Genomic DNA, 16,114 nt, shown 5'->3' on the forward strand with positions numbered 1-16,114 from the left:
CACTTTTAGAATAATAGGTTATGAAAAATAATAGCTTTTTTTCTAAATGAACAATTAAAAATTAAAAATATTTAAAAAAATATAAAAAAACAAAAAATCACAAAATGTAAATGAAAGATACTAAAATCATTGAATTGTTTCATGGTTATATAATTTTGTTAATAATCTTAACTACACCATATTTACAGAAAATTAATTAAATTAATAGTTTAGTGTTACAGTTGTAACATGTAGTAAACTAATTTAATCAGTTATTTATTGTTTTAATTCAAAGTTAGTTGTAATTATTATTGATAGTTATGTGTTGTACATGATTAAATTATGAATACATGGGTTTTTCACATTTATATAAGATGTTTGTATGCTGAATACCGTTTTGTTGATTTTTAGTCTGTTGTAAGAATGAAAATGCCTAAAATGAGTTAGAGGTGTGTTTCAGTAATGCTTGTATTATGATGTTAATTTAAGTCTTTCCATAGATGTTACTTAATCTTTGTTATGCGAGTGAATTTCTTAGAATTTAACTAGAATTTTAAAACTTCTGTTGTGGAATATAATATATAATTGTGTATATATATATATATATATATATTGTGGAATATAATATATAATATAATATAATAATATAATAGTACCAATTCTATGAATGTTGTCAACTAATGTTTTTAATCTAGTTTGGTTAGAAATTTACAATTTTAAAAACTTAAAAATTTTTAAAATACTGTAGTGATCAAAAGAAAGTTATTTAGGGTAATAATATTTATTGTTCATTTAATTGTTAGGTTTAATTATGAATTTGCATAAGAAATATACCAAAATATTCTATGTTATTGACAAACATTAATCTGTCATATGTACATTATATAGAATATTTCCAAAACAGATATGATTATGATGGTGTAGTGCTGCAACATTATAACTTCCCATCGTAATCTCTATCTTCAGTCCTTACCAGTCCAGGTTACGTTACAAAAGAGCCATTGATAAGCAGGCGTGATGTAACTGACATCTTAACAGACTAAAAAAAAAAAAAATATTAATGTTAGTTCCAACATATTACACTTTACTAATTGCATTAATTTAATATTAATAACGTCAAAAGCAAGAAGGTATTTTCTAGTGAATGATTTAATTCAATTTTTATGTCTGTAATTTAGTTCATTCTCAAGTTATAAAATTCTTTGGGAAATCATTTAATGAATTCATAGAAAATTTTAAAAGTAATTTTTTCATTCAGTTACTAAAGCTAAACTTCATATTAGGGAAAGAAGAATTTAAAAACTATTTATAAAATCACATCTTATAGCACTACAGGATGTGGTTATCTACTACAGAGTAATTTTAATTGATTATAATATAATTATCGTTTTACTATGGTCATGTCTAGAGTCCGGTTGGTACTAATTAAAAATTTGTTAGCTTCATCTTAAGTTAATTCAAATTTATTATTATAGATAGCAACAGCTGCTGCTTTAATACAGTTGCTGTTTCTAAAATATGTTTGTTCATTAATTAACTGATAACAGTATTTTTCTTTATTTCTAACAAAGGTTTTTTCCAGTAGATTATCTAATATTAAAATTATTTCAATTATATTCATGTGCATCAAATTTATATTTAAAAACATGACTTGCATAGTTTAAGTAAAAATTATTCATATATATTTACCTTATAATTTTTATTGTTTGTCATGCCAATGTAAAATTTTGAACATTCTTTTTGTACACGTATTACTTTATAATTATATTTACTTTCTTCTTTAGTTATATATTTTTTTCCTTTGCATGGCAAATACTAAAACGTTTATCTGTTTTGAACAGTAATTTGTTAAAATTTTTACATGTTTAGATATAATAATTATTTTTATAAGTTAGAGGTATATTTTTGTGGTATTATTCTGTAATTGTCACAAGTTGATGTAGTACAATAACTATCTATTATTTCTTCTTTTTTTAACTTTAAACTATTTATTCAATATCTTAAATATTATATTCTCTTCAAAGTTACTTTTTGATGATAAGATTTTTATTAATATTGCTTTCTTTTAATAACGCCAGAAATCTATGATGTAGTTAATAATACTGCGAATCATTAAATTATAAGATGGCAACTTTTGAATTTATGAATGATCTTTTTATTTTTTATTATCAGTCTCAGAAGATCCTAGGGCTGAAAAAAATTGGAGAATTGGCTGTACGCGTCGATCCCCATAGCACGCTCAACACCTCAAGGGGTGTTGTGGTCTGTCGGGATCTTTTAAACTGTTCGGAGCAAGAAATTGTTGAAGAACTAGCAGCACAAGGAGTAATAGAGTGTCACCGATTGAACATGAGAAGGAATGGCGAGGTCCTACCTTCAGCCTCTCATGTTCTCACATTTAACCGGCCTACTTTGCCGGAGAAGGTAAGAGCGGGAATACATCAATTGGATGTGTAGGCATTTGTCCCGCAGCCAATGAGATGCTTCAAGTGCCATCTCTTTAGCCTCACCGCTATCAGATGTGAAAGACCGCAAATATGCGTGTGCGGCGATAAGGTGCATGAGGGAGAGCCGTGTAAGGAGCATCCTATATGCATCAATTGCAAGGGACAGCATTCATGTAGATCCAGGAATTGTCCTGTCTACAAAGACGAGGTGGCTGTGCAGTAAGTTAAAACCCTGCAGAAAGTCAGCTACCTCGAAGCTAAAAAGATGGTAAACGCCTGCAAACCTAGAGCAACAACAACTTATGCTCAGGCTGCGGGGCTGCTATATCTGTTCCTGCTCCAGTTGCTGTCGATGAAAGTCAGCTCATCAGCAAACTTGCGCCCACTTTGGCTAACATGATTGAAAGAATTATTGAAAATAAAATGAAGCCTTTCAATAGTAAAGAACCTGTTAAGCCAAAGGTATTAGTACAGCCTCCTGAGGATACATCTCCGAAACAGAAATTTGCTCCTGTTCAGAAGAAAACGGACGCTAAACCAGAAGTCCAAGTCCGTCTTAGAGAGATTTTAGATGATCAGAAGAAAGTGATTGCTTCGCAGTCCGTTATGGAGGCTTCCAGCCTCCTGCAACTGAGGTGGCCTCTAAACCACAGAGGCCACAAAAAACCATACAGGGGAGGCAAGTATCCCCCCTCCCAGGGGCGCCGATCCATGTTATCGGAGACGATGACGACGCTATAACTAATGCGATACTTGAGTCGGCATCGAGATACATTCCCAAAACATCTTAGAAACTTACGAAACGACCCGTTCCATGGTGGAACAATGAAATAAATGAAGCTACAAAAAGGAAGAAAAGAGCGTATAACGCCTTTATAAAACATCCTACTCTTATTAATCTTATTGCCTTTAAAAAAATCCAGGGCGTATGCAAAACGACTAATGATGGATTCAAAGAAACGATACTGGCAGAAATACGTGTCATCCATTCACAGAACTACTGCTGCATCAGACGTTCGGAGGAAAGTGAAAGCGATTTGTTGGCGTAAAAACTTTGCTCCCACAACTAGCCTTCAAGATGAAGATGAAAGGACACTCAAAACGAAATCGTTTTGAGTGTCATAAGGACACTCCAAACGAAATCGCAGAGTTATTATCCAATCACTTCGAGAGAACCAAAAACGGCTAACTACGAAGAAGATTTTCGGACGAAAAAAGAAGAACTTGAAGGTCTACTAAATTTCAGAACTGAATATCATTACTCATATAATGTACCATTTAAAATGGGAGAATTCGTGAAAGCGTTGGAGAAATGGAGAAAGCAGGCAACACAGCTGCTGGTCCGGATGAAATCCATTATAATATTATCAGGCAGCTGAATACCACTGCAAAACGCAGATTATTAGAACTGTATAATCAAATATGGGGGGATGGAATGTACCCGCAGAAGTGGAAAAAAGCACATGTTCCAGTACCGAAGAAAAATAAAAATCTAACAGATCCCAATAGTCCTATTTCTTTGACGTGCGCTATGGGAAAAATACTCGAAAAAATGATTAATTATCGACTCGTTTGGGTTTTAGAAAAAGAAAACCTGATATCACCATATCAAGCAGGTTTTCGGCAATACCATTCTACCACCGATCAAATGATTAACTTTGAGAATATTATATACAACAGCTTTATCACAAGGATGCATTGTGTCGGAGTCTTCTTCGATCTGCAGAAGGCTTTTGATATGACCTGGTGACATGGAGTAATGCTCCAGATAGATGAATAGGGCATTCGTGGCAATCTGCCAGTATTGCTCAGCAACTATATGAATGACCGTACCTTCCAAGTACGTGTCAACAATGAATATTCATCTGAAAGAATCTTGGAAAATGGCATACCACAAGATTCACTGCTGAGCGGTACCTTGTTTACCATCGCCATTAATAAATTAATATTAGCCATTCCAGTAGAGATCAGCAAAAGCGTCTATGTTGATGATTTGGCAATTGTTTATGCCAGCAACAAGACAGCTATGGTGAAATATAAATTACAACGGGCGATTGACGCTTAAAACGAAGTTGCGAGGAATAATGGATTCCAATTTTCACCAGAAAAAAACGTGCTGTGTACACTTCTGTAGAAAGAGAATTCCTCACCAAAGTCCTACGTTGACAAATGGCAATAATCCAATACAATATAAGGACAATGTGAGATTTTTAGAACTAGTATTGGATAAATCCCTTACGTGGGGATTATATACACAGGACTTGAGTGATAGATGCAAAAAAGCCCTAAACATTATAAAATGTTTATCGAACATTAATTGGGGCTCAGATAAAGAGATATTATTGAGATTGTATAAGGCATTGGTTCAATCGAAACTAGACTAAGGATGTGTTGTATATTCATCCGCTAGGAAGTCGCATCTAAGAAAGTTAGACGTAATTCATAATAGCGGAATAAGATATGCGACAGGCGCTTTCCGCACAAATCCGGCGACTAGTCTAATGTCCGAAGCCGGAATAATGCCACTACATTATAGAAGAGAGATCCTTTTGTTAAGATATGCAGCAAACGTATGGGCTTTTCCTGCTCATACAAATAACAAACTTTTTACGAATCATCCTATGGCTGCATTATATGAACATCGTGCTACCTATTCCAGACCAGCCGGAATTAGGTACCACGAATTAAGAAGAAAACACAAAATTTCTATTCACAGATACTAGCAATTTCCACGAGAGAAATACCGACATGGCTCTAGCCAGCGGTAAATACAAGGTTGGATCTCTGTCAGGGAGAAATAAAAAAGAAGCCAGCAGTGATCATCCAACAGGAATTTTTAGCAACCGTCAGTAACTATGAAGAACATATCAGAATTTATACTGACGTCTCTAAAACCGAACATGGTGTTGGATGCTCCATATATGTAAATGGAGAAGCCACTTTTGGAAACTGCTAGATATGGCCAGTACCTACACGGCAGAACTACTGCCATACAGCAAGCTCTTCGGTACACAGAACATTATTGCGAAGAGAGAGTGCTAATATGTTCCGATTCTCTAAGTGCACTTGTTGAAATTCGGAACAAGAACATTAAGGATGTCCTAATTTCAAACATCCTGTCATTTTATACGTTTTAAATCAACGAGGGCAGCTATGCGTATTTGTATGGACTCTAGAACATGCTGGTATTACAGGTAACGAAAGCGCAGACGAAGCTGACAGAAAGGCAACAGTCTGCGATGTTTTGGATGCATTTCCTATAAGAGTGGCAGATGTTAAAAACTGTCTAACATAGTAAGAAACAAGTGGAATACTGATTGGAGTTTAAATACAATATTAAACTCAGTAAAAACTTCTCCATATAAATGGAAAAGCGACGTGAAGTTGACTCGCCGAGAACAAGTAGCTGTGACCAGACTTAGAATCGAGTCACACGCGATTAACAAATTCATATTTGTTAACCTGCGAAGAGAAACCAATGCGCAGTTTATTACAAACCAATTACAAACCAATGTTTGTAATAAAACACTGACAAGTAAGCATCTAAAAGAAGAGTGTAACATATATGAGGACCTCAGAAAGAGGTTCCTGCTAAGAAATGATATTACTGCTGATTTAGATAATGGAAATGAAAGAAAAATAGTTGCATATTTACACGCCAGTGGACTTCTTAAAAGTCTATAAAAATGAAAATTTAAAGCTGTGATAAAGAAACTCTCAGAGCTAGTTTTATATATATATATATGGGAGTCTCAAAGTGTGGCACGTATAGTGACAGATGGTAGCCCTCTTGCCTAGGCCACCCTGGCTCACCAGCATGCAAGAGCAGTGAGTCGGGGTGTGTCCAATGATGACATGGGGGGCCCCTTAAGGGTGGACTGAGGGCGCGAGACTATGGGCAAGCGCAATGTATGCCTGTAGGTCAGGACTGGGAAGGGTAGCCTCCCCGGCAAAGGAGCTTTTTGGCCATCCTGAACAAGTGGTCAGATTGCTCTTATGATGCTAGGAGGACCCCGAAGGGTTACGTCCTACGGGACTGCTTATAAGGGGGAGTCAACTGCCACGGCATCCTGGGGCGACTGATATACTGCTTAACGGCGGTACTGGTCGCCCCAAGGGTGCTTAAACAAAATAATAAATGAGACAGTTAGAAGGAGACTAAGGTATGGTATGGTATTGATTTATATTTTAAATTTCATGTTCTTTGAGAATTTTATCTCAAATTTTATATTTTGTTGTTGTGTCTTAATGTTTTTGTGTACTATGTGTTTTTAAAAAAAAATGTAAGGGCCCTTTCACCCTTACATATGACGACCCTGATGGTGATACTAATCTCTTTTTAAGAATGTGACGAGGGCTAATGACCTTAGCAGTCGATGCCCATAAAATACAAAAAAAAAATAACAATAACAATAATATTTTTATCTTCCCAGAAAAGCAATAATTACAGTAATTAACTCACATCTGATTGATGTACATCAACAGCTGGAAAATTGGAGTACAATGTAACATTCTATGATAATTTTAATTACTTTTTCAATAAATATTTCTTACACTGAACAAAAAAAAACGCAATAAATAGAAATACAATATACAAATGCACAATATAATCTTTGACAGAATGCACACATATGCCCTCATGTAATAATTTGTGTAAATCTTAAGACGGTTTAGTATAATCCACAACAATTAAAGCATTTTTGTTACAATCATTTTCCTTCCATTTTATAAATTTATCTGAGCATCCAGACATCTATGATAACTAAATTTTATGAAAGGTAATAAATCATTAAAAGTAATTATAACGATCTCCAGTAATAATAATAATAAGAGAATATAATAGTTAAATTATTTTTTAGAACTAACAAGATTACCATTGGAATAAAATATAGAAGTTATTTTAACAATCAATATGTACAGAATATTTTATCCAGTAGACATTTTCCCAATCTGTGTAAAAAACATTTCTGATACAAATTTCATTATCAGTTCTCCTTTCTTTCCTTTTTTTGGGCTATAATTACAATACATTATGTTCAAAACAATGATTACCTTCTTCTAATTCATCATGTAAGTTTAATTTAAAATTCCTGATCATAATTACTTAATCTCAGCAGTCATAGCAAAAATGGTCTCAAATAATTACACACTAAAAATTTTAAGAATGATGTAAACCAACATTTTCAATTAAAATTATTTAATGTAAAAGGATATCATAAAAATCAAGAAACTTAAAATAAAATCCAACATTTTAATTTGTTTTTATTCTATTCCATTGTGTATTTTATATTGAGCTATAAGAATTTAACTTATTTACTATTATATTATGTTCATAATTATTTTGCTTTTCAGTGAATTACTGAATTTATAAATTACATCCCCGTAATAATTACATATTTTAATTTTATAAACCTCACATAATGAGTAAGGTATTTCTTCTGTATGTTAGATTAATTTAGTGCACCTACTGTTAATATATCCTTTTGTAAAAATACACTGTACTTAATTAAATATGATGTAATTTTGTTTTTGTAGATAATTTTAGAAACATTATTATTTGTTCCATTTTATCTTTTTTCGTAGTTATTTCTTCTTGTAGTATCTATAGTTTTATTTAATGATATAGTTTTTATAGTATTATTTTATATCTTAAATAACAATATTATAATTATAAAAAATAGTTTAAAAATTGATTAAAAAAGTAAATTACAGTAATTGCTACTACTACAATATTAAATACCATGTAGAAAAACTTTCCTGTTGTGACATAAACTAAAATGATTTATAGTAGGTTATTAAAAAAATAAAAATATTGTAATAACCATAAAAGTAATTATTACTGCATAATATAACTTTTTTTTTTGTAAGCAAATATTAAATATATATAATCTTTTATTTAACTTGTCCATGTCACTGAAAGCTTCTACCTTATGCTTTTGTTATTATATAAACGCGCTCTTGAAAGTTTTCATCATCATCAGTTAATAAAACATATTCTTTTTTTAAAAATCATGCATTAAAAATTTAAAACTTAAAATTGTAAAAATATAAAAATATGTAGTCATAAAAGTTAAAAAGATTAAAACAAATCATTTAACACACAGTTAAAGTTAAAACATTTTTTATATGTGACTAGCCACACATACAGTACTCTATTAAAATATTTTGAATTTTTATTTATATTATATAAATGTGCTGTTATCTTATAAATTCTGTCTGTATATTAATCAAATTAAACTTTTGCTTATACTTGTAAATATAATATTTTTCTAAAATATTTAATTTTTTATTAATATTATCAGATATCCTTTTACAATTTCTATTATATTTAAATGTGTATCTGAACCGGTGATTGAATGTTTATTGATTATTAAATGGTCTGCAAGATTGGAGTAATCTAACTTGTTTTTATAAAATCTAAAATGTTCTGCAAACCTTGCCCCAAATGATCTACTAGTTTTCCCAATATAAATTTTGTTATAATCATTGCATGTTATAAAGTAACATTTGGGGCAAGGTTTGCAGAACATTTTAGATCTTATAAAAACGGTTCAGATACAAATTTAAATATAAAAGAAATTGTAAAAGGATGTGTGATAATAATAATAAAACATTAAATATTTTAGAAAAATATTATATTTACAAGTACAGACAAAAGTTTAATTTGATTAATATACAGACAGAACTTGATAATGACTTTTTATCAAAACCGCCTTAGATAACAGCACATTTATATAATTTAAATAAAAATTCAAAATATTTTAATACAGTACTGTATGTGTGGCTAGTCACATATAAAAAATGTTTAATCTTTTTAACTTTTATGACTACATACTTTTATGTTTTTCAATTTTAAGTTTTAAATTTTTAATGTGTGATTTTTAAAAAATAATATATTTTATTAACTGAAGATTACGGAAACCCTCAAAAACACTTTTATATAACAGCAAGCATAAGGTAAGAAGAAACATTATTGAATTCTGTACTCTTGGTGGTAAACTTTTTATACTTTTGTTTTTGACATAAATTCTACACAGGGGGAAATATGGGTGAATACAATAACAAAAAAAGGATTGAGTTTTCTGTTATATATATTATATATATATATATATATTAATATATATAATGCCCAGGTAGTTATAACTATACTTAAGAGACTGATTTAGAACATCAAAATATAAAAAAAAAAGTTCAAGTGGACAAATGACCAATCTTTTCTTCATCTTCCCTTATTTTGCAATTTTTCCATAAAAATGTATATCTTAAAAATGGATTACGATATTAATGAAATATGGTGTACTTGTACTCAACAACATTTACAAGACACATAAATTAGAAAATTCCAAAACGACAGCCATTAAAATTTTTAAGTTGCTGTTAAAAGTTATATGAGAAGGTCAATAGGAACAAATTTTATTTTACAAAAAATTAACATTAAATATAATTTTGATTACGTAAATGCCATTTGGTCTATGTCAACTGGATCCAGTTTTTCATCATTAAAAATTTTTACTTTTTCTCAATTATTATTTTAATAATGCATATTTTTTTAAGGTAAAAACATTATTAGAATCAAGGTGGGCAAATTAGATCCAAATTTTTTTACTTGGCAATTTGATTGTTTTCACAATTATTCTCTAATTGGATAATTAAATCATTAATATTTAAAAAGCCTAAGGTGTGTTTGAAATGAAAATCTATCAAGGATAAAGCTAGAAAAGTTGTGCAACCTTTTGCCAGCCTTTTTTATTATTGATACTCTGATATACATATTTAAGAAAATATTTGAAGTAAATAATTTATACTTTTTTCACACAATGGTAGTTACATTATTCTCAATAATTGATATTATATGCATTACTGATCAATTAATTCACCATAACAATAAAAACTAGAAGACATTCTTACCTTTGCTAGTTTTTGTTACATATTGAAGAAAATATTTATAAATGTATTTTTGTTAGGTTTCTGTAAAAAATAATTTTTTAAATGACATGAATCAATAAAAATTTATATTTAATTAAAATTGTAATTTTATTCTATTATATTGACTTTTGTAATTAAAAAAATATAATTATTGTTTATTTGTCTATTATTTCCTGGAGTCGTTTCTGAAAACCCCCCAGAGACAACTTGATAGGAACTGGAATAGAGACATCTTATGTTAAAAGGATTTTGTCAACAGATTCTTTTATTTATATTTTTTACATTTTTTTATTTTTATTTATGTAATTAAATCTTAACTCTTTTCTGACATTCCAGTAAAGTATTGTTCTATTCACCAAATTTCATATCACCTCCCAATTTTTCCAGTTGTGTTAACAGAGTTGTAAACAAGTTAATAAAAAAAATTATATATAAAAGATGAAAACTGAAGTACCTAGGTGAAATCATTCAACTAAATGAATTAGATAAAGAGGGGATAAAGCTGTTCGTGTCCGTAACAGAATGTTACACGAGCCCCCTGGTTAACACTAAATGAGCAGTGTTAAAGAACTGCCAGACTATTTTTTCATTCTTTTGATCTCCTGGTGAAAACATTGCAATGAAAACAAGGCAAACCAAACTTTGTAACAGCCCTTCTTACGACTTTTTGGTAATTTTTTCCAGAATAAGAGTATGCCAAATATAGTTATAATCTGTAAAATTTATAATTCTGTATGGCCATACCTGTGTTAGAATGATTTAGCTGATGATTTTATTTTATAAATAGCCTCAGGCACATCCCGAAATAATGTCAAACAGTAATCGGCTACACATTAGTACTCCATTTCCCTTTATAGCGGCTTTTCATCACCAAAATATCTTGTTCACCATGTTCGTCACTTACGTCTCTGAGGTTGTCCGGGAAAAAATCCAGATGTGAGTGGAAGAAATGTATTTTCAAAGATATATAGCTCCTATCAAAGACATACTATAGGGTGTGTATGAAGTAATTAGTTGATTAACAATATTGTTATAATTGTTGGATTTTTTTGCCGAGAAAATTTTTAAATGAAGTCCAAGCTGCACTTTCTACATTATTTAACATCGAGTTAAATACATCATCTTTGATTAACTCTCTTATTTGAAGACCAACAAATATTCCTTCTTTAACTTTCCTTAACTTAAATTCAGAAATCTCTGTCTGATGTACAAAAATCCCGGACTCTCCTTCATTTTTTTTACAACATTTTTCATTAGTCCTAGCTTGATATGGTGGGGGAGTAAAAATATTTTTTTGGGTTCAACTAAGGGCTCATGAATAATATTTTTTCCAGTTAGAGTTAAGTCGTCTCATTTCTCTCACTCTTTGGTAACATAATGTTCATCCCTAGCTCGGCTGTCCCATTTGCAAAGAAAACACATAACTATAACTTTCAAATCACCACACATGTTGCAGCTGTGTTTTTTATAATTTATTTTTTCAAGAACATCTTTCATCACATCGTATGGCTCTTTCAAATTAATATCATAAGCGATTGGTATCGAAGGATATTTGTTACCATTGGGTAGTAGAACCACTTTTAAACTATACTTGGATGAATCTATGAAAAGGCGCCAGTCCTCAGGTTTATGAACTTGTCCTAAGTGCAACATAAGCTTATCAGTATTTGTGTAATACACCAAATTATTTTCATCAATAAAGTACTGAGAAAGTTCTTTCTGTCGGCTTTGAAAGCCTGAAATTTTTTATTTTTTTTTTAAGTAAATTCCAACCTTGCAGTCTTGATCCTAACAGTTCAGCTTTATTTTTTTGATCCCTAACCAAATCATTTAATTCACCTTGTGATATAAGATATAGCTTATTGGAAGATAAATCAAAATCATTATTGTCTTGTTCAGTACTGCCTGATTCTTCATCGTTGCTTTCAAAATATACATTGACAGGTGGCTCAGGAACTGGAATAATTTCACTGTGAGGTACAGGCCTGATTGCAGATAGTAATGAAGGTTATTTACAGTATGTCAGATTTTTTAGAAATTCCAGACACACTTGTGTTAAAGTAACAATCTGTTACATGATCCTTTGGTCCACGCCAAACCATAGGTACACCAAATGGTAAAGCCTTCCGTGTATCTTTCAGTCATCCTCTTAAATATATAGAACAATTAGTGCACACTATATGAGGAGCCCACGTATTACCCTGATCACAAATTTTACACTGAAAGTACAAATGATAAACTTTTTTAATTAAAGGTGTAATGTTTTTTTTTTATATTTAATTTTACGGTAAACTCACCACATAACAAAAGGCATCCAGATCAATTACACAATTTCGAAGCACTATGGCACTACACTGTTAACCATGTTAAGACAGCAATAAGAATGAAAAAAATTAATTCATTCGTAAACGCAGTGATTAATACAAACACATCTGTGTTTTCAGCTTCATGTTTGACCTGAACAGACACGATTAATCTTGTGCAAGAATGCTCACTGTTCAGTAATAGATAATCATAATATGTGACTATGATGTGATTTAATTCTTTGTCAAGTACTGTTTATTTACAGCTTACAAATTATGAAACAAATTTAATAAACAATAAAAAATGAGCTAACAAAATACAATATAGGAGCTTAAAATGCTAACTATACATTGAAAAATGAAAAACAATCCTTTAATTAAAATTTAAAAATTTGTCATTAATGGTGGGTAAAAGAAATATTCTGAATTCGTTTTCAGCATCGAAAAAAGATTAAAATCATGTATCGCATGTTAGAAAACAAAAATTATGTTTATCAGCATAATGTTACGATAACCCACTCATCTTCTTCACAAGATCTTTTTGAACTAGCTGTAAAGGTCGAAGAAACGACAATCGTCAATGTTTATAAATCTCCAAATGCACAGTGGCCTAACGGCGTAATCCCCGTTTTTAATCATCCATCTATCTATACAGGAGATTCTAACTCACACCACCAAATATGGGGATATAACAACAATGCACAAGGGGTAAACCTAGTAGACTAGGCAGAGAGAAACAACCTTAAACTACTCTGACGCTAAGCAGAGACCCTCATTCTATTCTGCAAGATGGTGGAAGAGCTACAATCCTGACCTAAATTTTATAACCACGGGCGCACAACTACGCCAAGCTGTTAAAGAAGAACTTGACAACAGCAGTCGCGTTTTTCTTGCTCCGAGTATTCGTGGTTATTGCGGTTTTCGTCAACAGTTATGTTAATTTTTCGTTTTGTTGTTCGTTTTTAGTAGTTTTGTTGTTCGGGTAGTGGGGCCCTTGAGAGAGGTTTTTTCGTCCCTACCAATTAAGTTGGGCGACGACATTGACGACGAGGTGGACTGAGGCCTTCGAGGACGGTGGGGTAACGCAGGCTGCGGCTTCCCCCACCCACCCAACAACAGAGGGGAAGAAAAATCAAAGGCCGGCAGTAGGAGTTCACTGTCCTCCTAGGAGGACGCCTCCGATCACGAACGTGGTTCTATCTCCCGCATGGAAGAGGGGGAGCCAGGGGAAGCAAAAACTGGAGGGTGGTGCAAGTGCGTACCTTCCAAAACGGAAGAAGTGTTTGGCTTTTAACACTCGAGTTTTAATCCGGTATATCAAAGAACTGGAGCTTACTTGTCCGCCAAAACGCGACCACTAAGCTGGAAATAAAGGAGTGCTCCCGCAATATGGAAGGTATTGCCCGTATGATGTAGATGTTTAAAGAAATGCTTGAAAATTTACGTGGCTGATGGGCCTCAGCCAGGGTGGCCTGCACAACTGGACATGGTAGATGAGGCCATACAGACTTACTTCATCACGGATGTGGTCTCACAGACACCGGACGGTAGGGAAGTGGGATTTGGTTAATTTGTTGCGTCCGTCTTCAATATTAATGCCTCAAAGCAAGAAGCGACCGGCGGGGCCACCCACTACCACGGGAGTGGTCAAGTTGGAGAGGAGGTCCTACGCTGATCCTCTCCGCTCCGTGAAGGGTGCAGTGTCGCCGGGTGAAACCGGGGTCCTCTCCTTATGGAATGGCCAGGGGTAGGATCTCCACCTCCGGTTGCGGCCGAACAGTTGAGCAGAGATATCGCCGAAAAACGTGGAGGGTGCTACTACGGCCCTGGCTGGAAGAGGTGGTAGGAGAGTCCACGACCTTGTTAAGGTCGTGGATGCTCTCACGACGCAGGATGAGTTTCTCACAGGGAAATTCACAAAATAAATGGTGAGTCGGTCATCGTAGATGTTTTATCAATGCGGCCGGCTTACGGCTTGACACAAGTAGTAACATTAGCAGTGCCTCCCCTCCTTACGGACAAACTGCTGTCTGATGGGCGTGTTTGCATTGGGTGGTTGGCCTGTCGGGTGACGCGGCGTGCCTCCGACACCGCTTTAGGTGATGGAGTCCAGGCCACAGGGTGAAGTTCTGTAATAGCGCAGATAGAAATGGCTATTATTTTATGTGTGGTAAGGCCAGCCACATACATAAAGATTGTAAGCAGAAGCCTCAATGTACATCCTGCAAGTTGTATGGTCATGCGCCCAGAGGTTGAGGATGCAAGATGTGTCCATCTGCTTCACAGTAACATTATGGTGTCTTTGAGAGACAGCTCCACTCTGGAGAGGCGGGAGGCTTTGGTCTTCCACCTTCAATGATTAGGTGGGGACTTTTTTGAGATGCCTTTGGGGGGAATGTAAGACTATAGTCCTGATGGGGGTTCCCCACTAAAGGCAAGGCATCAAGACCGAAGTCCCAGTGGGGAGTTCCCTTTTGGGAACTTCTCATTTGAGGCATGCAAAAAGGCCGAGTCCCTGCTGCCTGGGCGGAGCCTTGCATCCTTCCGATGTAGTTTGAGGTGAAGGTACCCCCCCGAACCTGAGTTTATGCTTAATTGTGTATCCAGCTCCAGGGGGTGGGGAAACTACAGATGTGTAAAAAAAAAAAGAAAGAACTGTACAGTGTTTACGAATGCAAGAAACGAGGCAATAGGCGAGCAATTGCTAGAAGCCCTAAACAACGCTAGAACAGTTAGATGAAAAGAACTCTTTAGAGCCTCAACTTTAAGAATAGGAGCAGGACAGCATGAAATTTATTGTGCCAGCTGGAAACTGGACAAAAAACACCCGTCGCTACTACTAACACTCCTAGGCCAGAAGCCATAGCCAAAATAATTAAAAACCTATCGAAGATCATTATTGATAAAATACACAAGAGAGAAGTGAGGTATGCAATTGTTGAAATTTGTAAAAGTCATCAACAGCTCCTCCCCAATATGGACCGTATCACAATGGAAGGATTTAATGCTCCAATCAATTAAACAAAATGTAGAAAAGCAGCTGGATTAGGCAACATATATCTTGAGTTTATTAAACATATCAGTCCAAACATGAAACAATGGCTTCTAAATCTTTATAATGATATCCTGTGAAGGGGTAAGTTACCAAAACTTTTCAAGAAAAGTAAAGTAATTGCTATTTCTAAGCCTGGAAAGGACATCGTTCAACCCGAAAGCTACAGACCAATACCACTTTTAAGTGTGTGTTTCAAAATCTTAGAAAGAATATTACTTGTGGTCTAATACCCATTGTCAGTAATGGTATACCAGTGGAGCAAGCTGGTTTTATGCCAGGAAGAAGCTGCTGCGATCAGGTCCTTTCACTTTAATTTATATAGAGAAAGGATTTCAACAAAGGCCTAAAACATCTCAGAAATTATTATCAAGTGTTATCCAATAACAACCAGTGATTATATAAAA

At 33.4% G+C, this 16,114-nt stretch overlaps 1 protein-coding gene and 1 long non-coding RNA gene across 2 annotated transcripts in view; one reads left to right on the forward strand and one right to left on the reverse strand.

Moving 5' to 3' along the window:
• Positions 1-669: 669 nt before the first annotated feature.
• On the reverse strand, positions 670-12,789 carry LOC142326820 (uncharacterized). Its single transcript, XR_012756872.1, has 4 exons — positions 12,650-12,789; positions 10,335-10,394; positions 1,669-1,807; positions 670-1,018 (listed from the first exon to the last, which is right to left on the reverse strand). It is a non-coding gene; the product is annotated as an uncharacterized LOC142326820 (long non-coding RNA).
• The window catches only part of LOC142326819 (putative peptidoglycan muropeptide transporter SLC46), a 98,677-nt gene continuing 91,927 nt past the window's right edge, over positions 9,365-16,114 (forward strand). Inside the window, exon 1 of the mRNA XM_075369538.1 lies at positions 9,365-9,383. The gene's annotated coding sequence lies outside the window, so the exon portion shown is untranslated. The remainder of the gene's footprint in view (positions 9,384-16,114) is intronic.

This window comes from Lycorma delicatula, chromosome 6, assembly GCF_047948215.1.
Source record: "Lycorma delicatula isolate Av1 chromosome 6, ASM4794821v1, whole genome shotgun sequence".
NCBI classification, from domain to species: domain Eukaryota; kingdom Metazoa; phylum Arthropoda; class Insecta; order Hemiptera; family Fulgoridae; genus Lycorma; species Lycorma delicatula.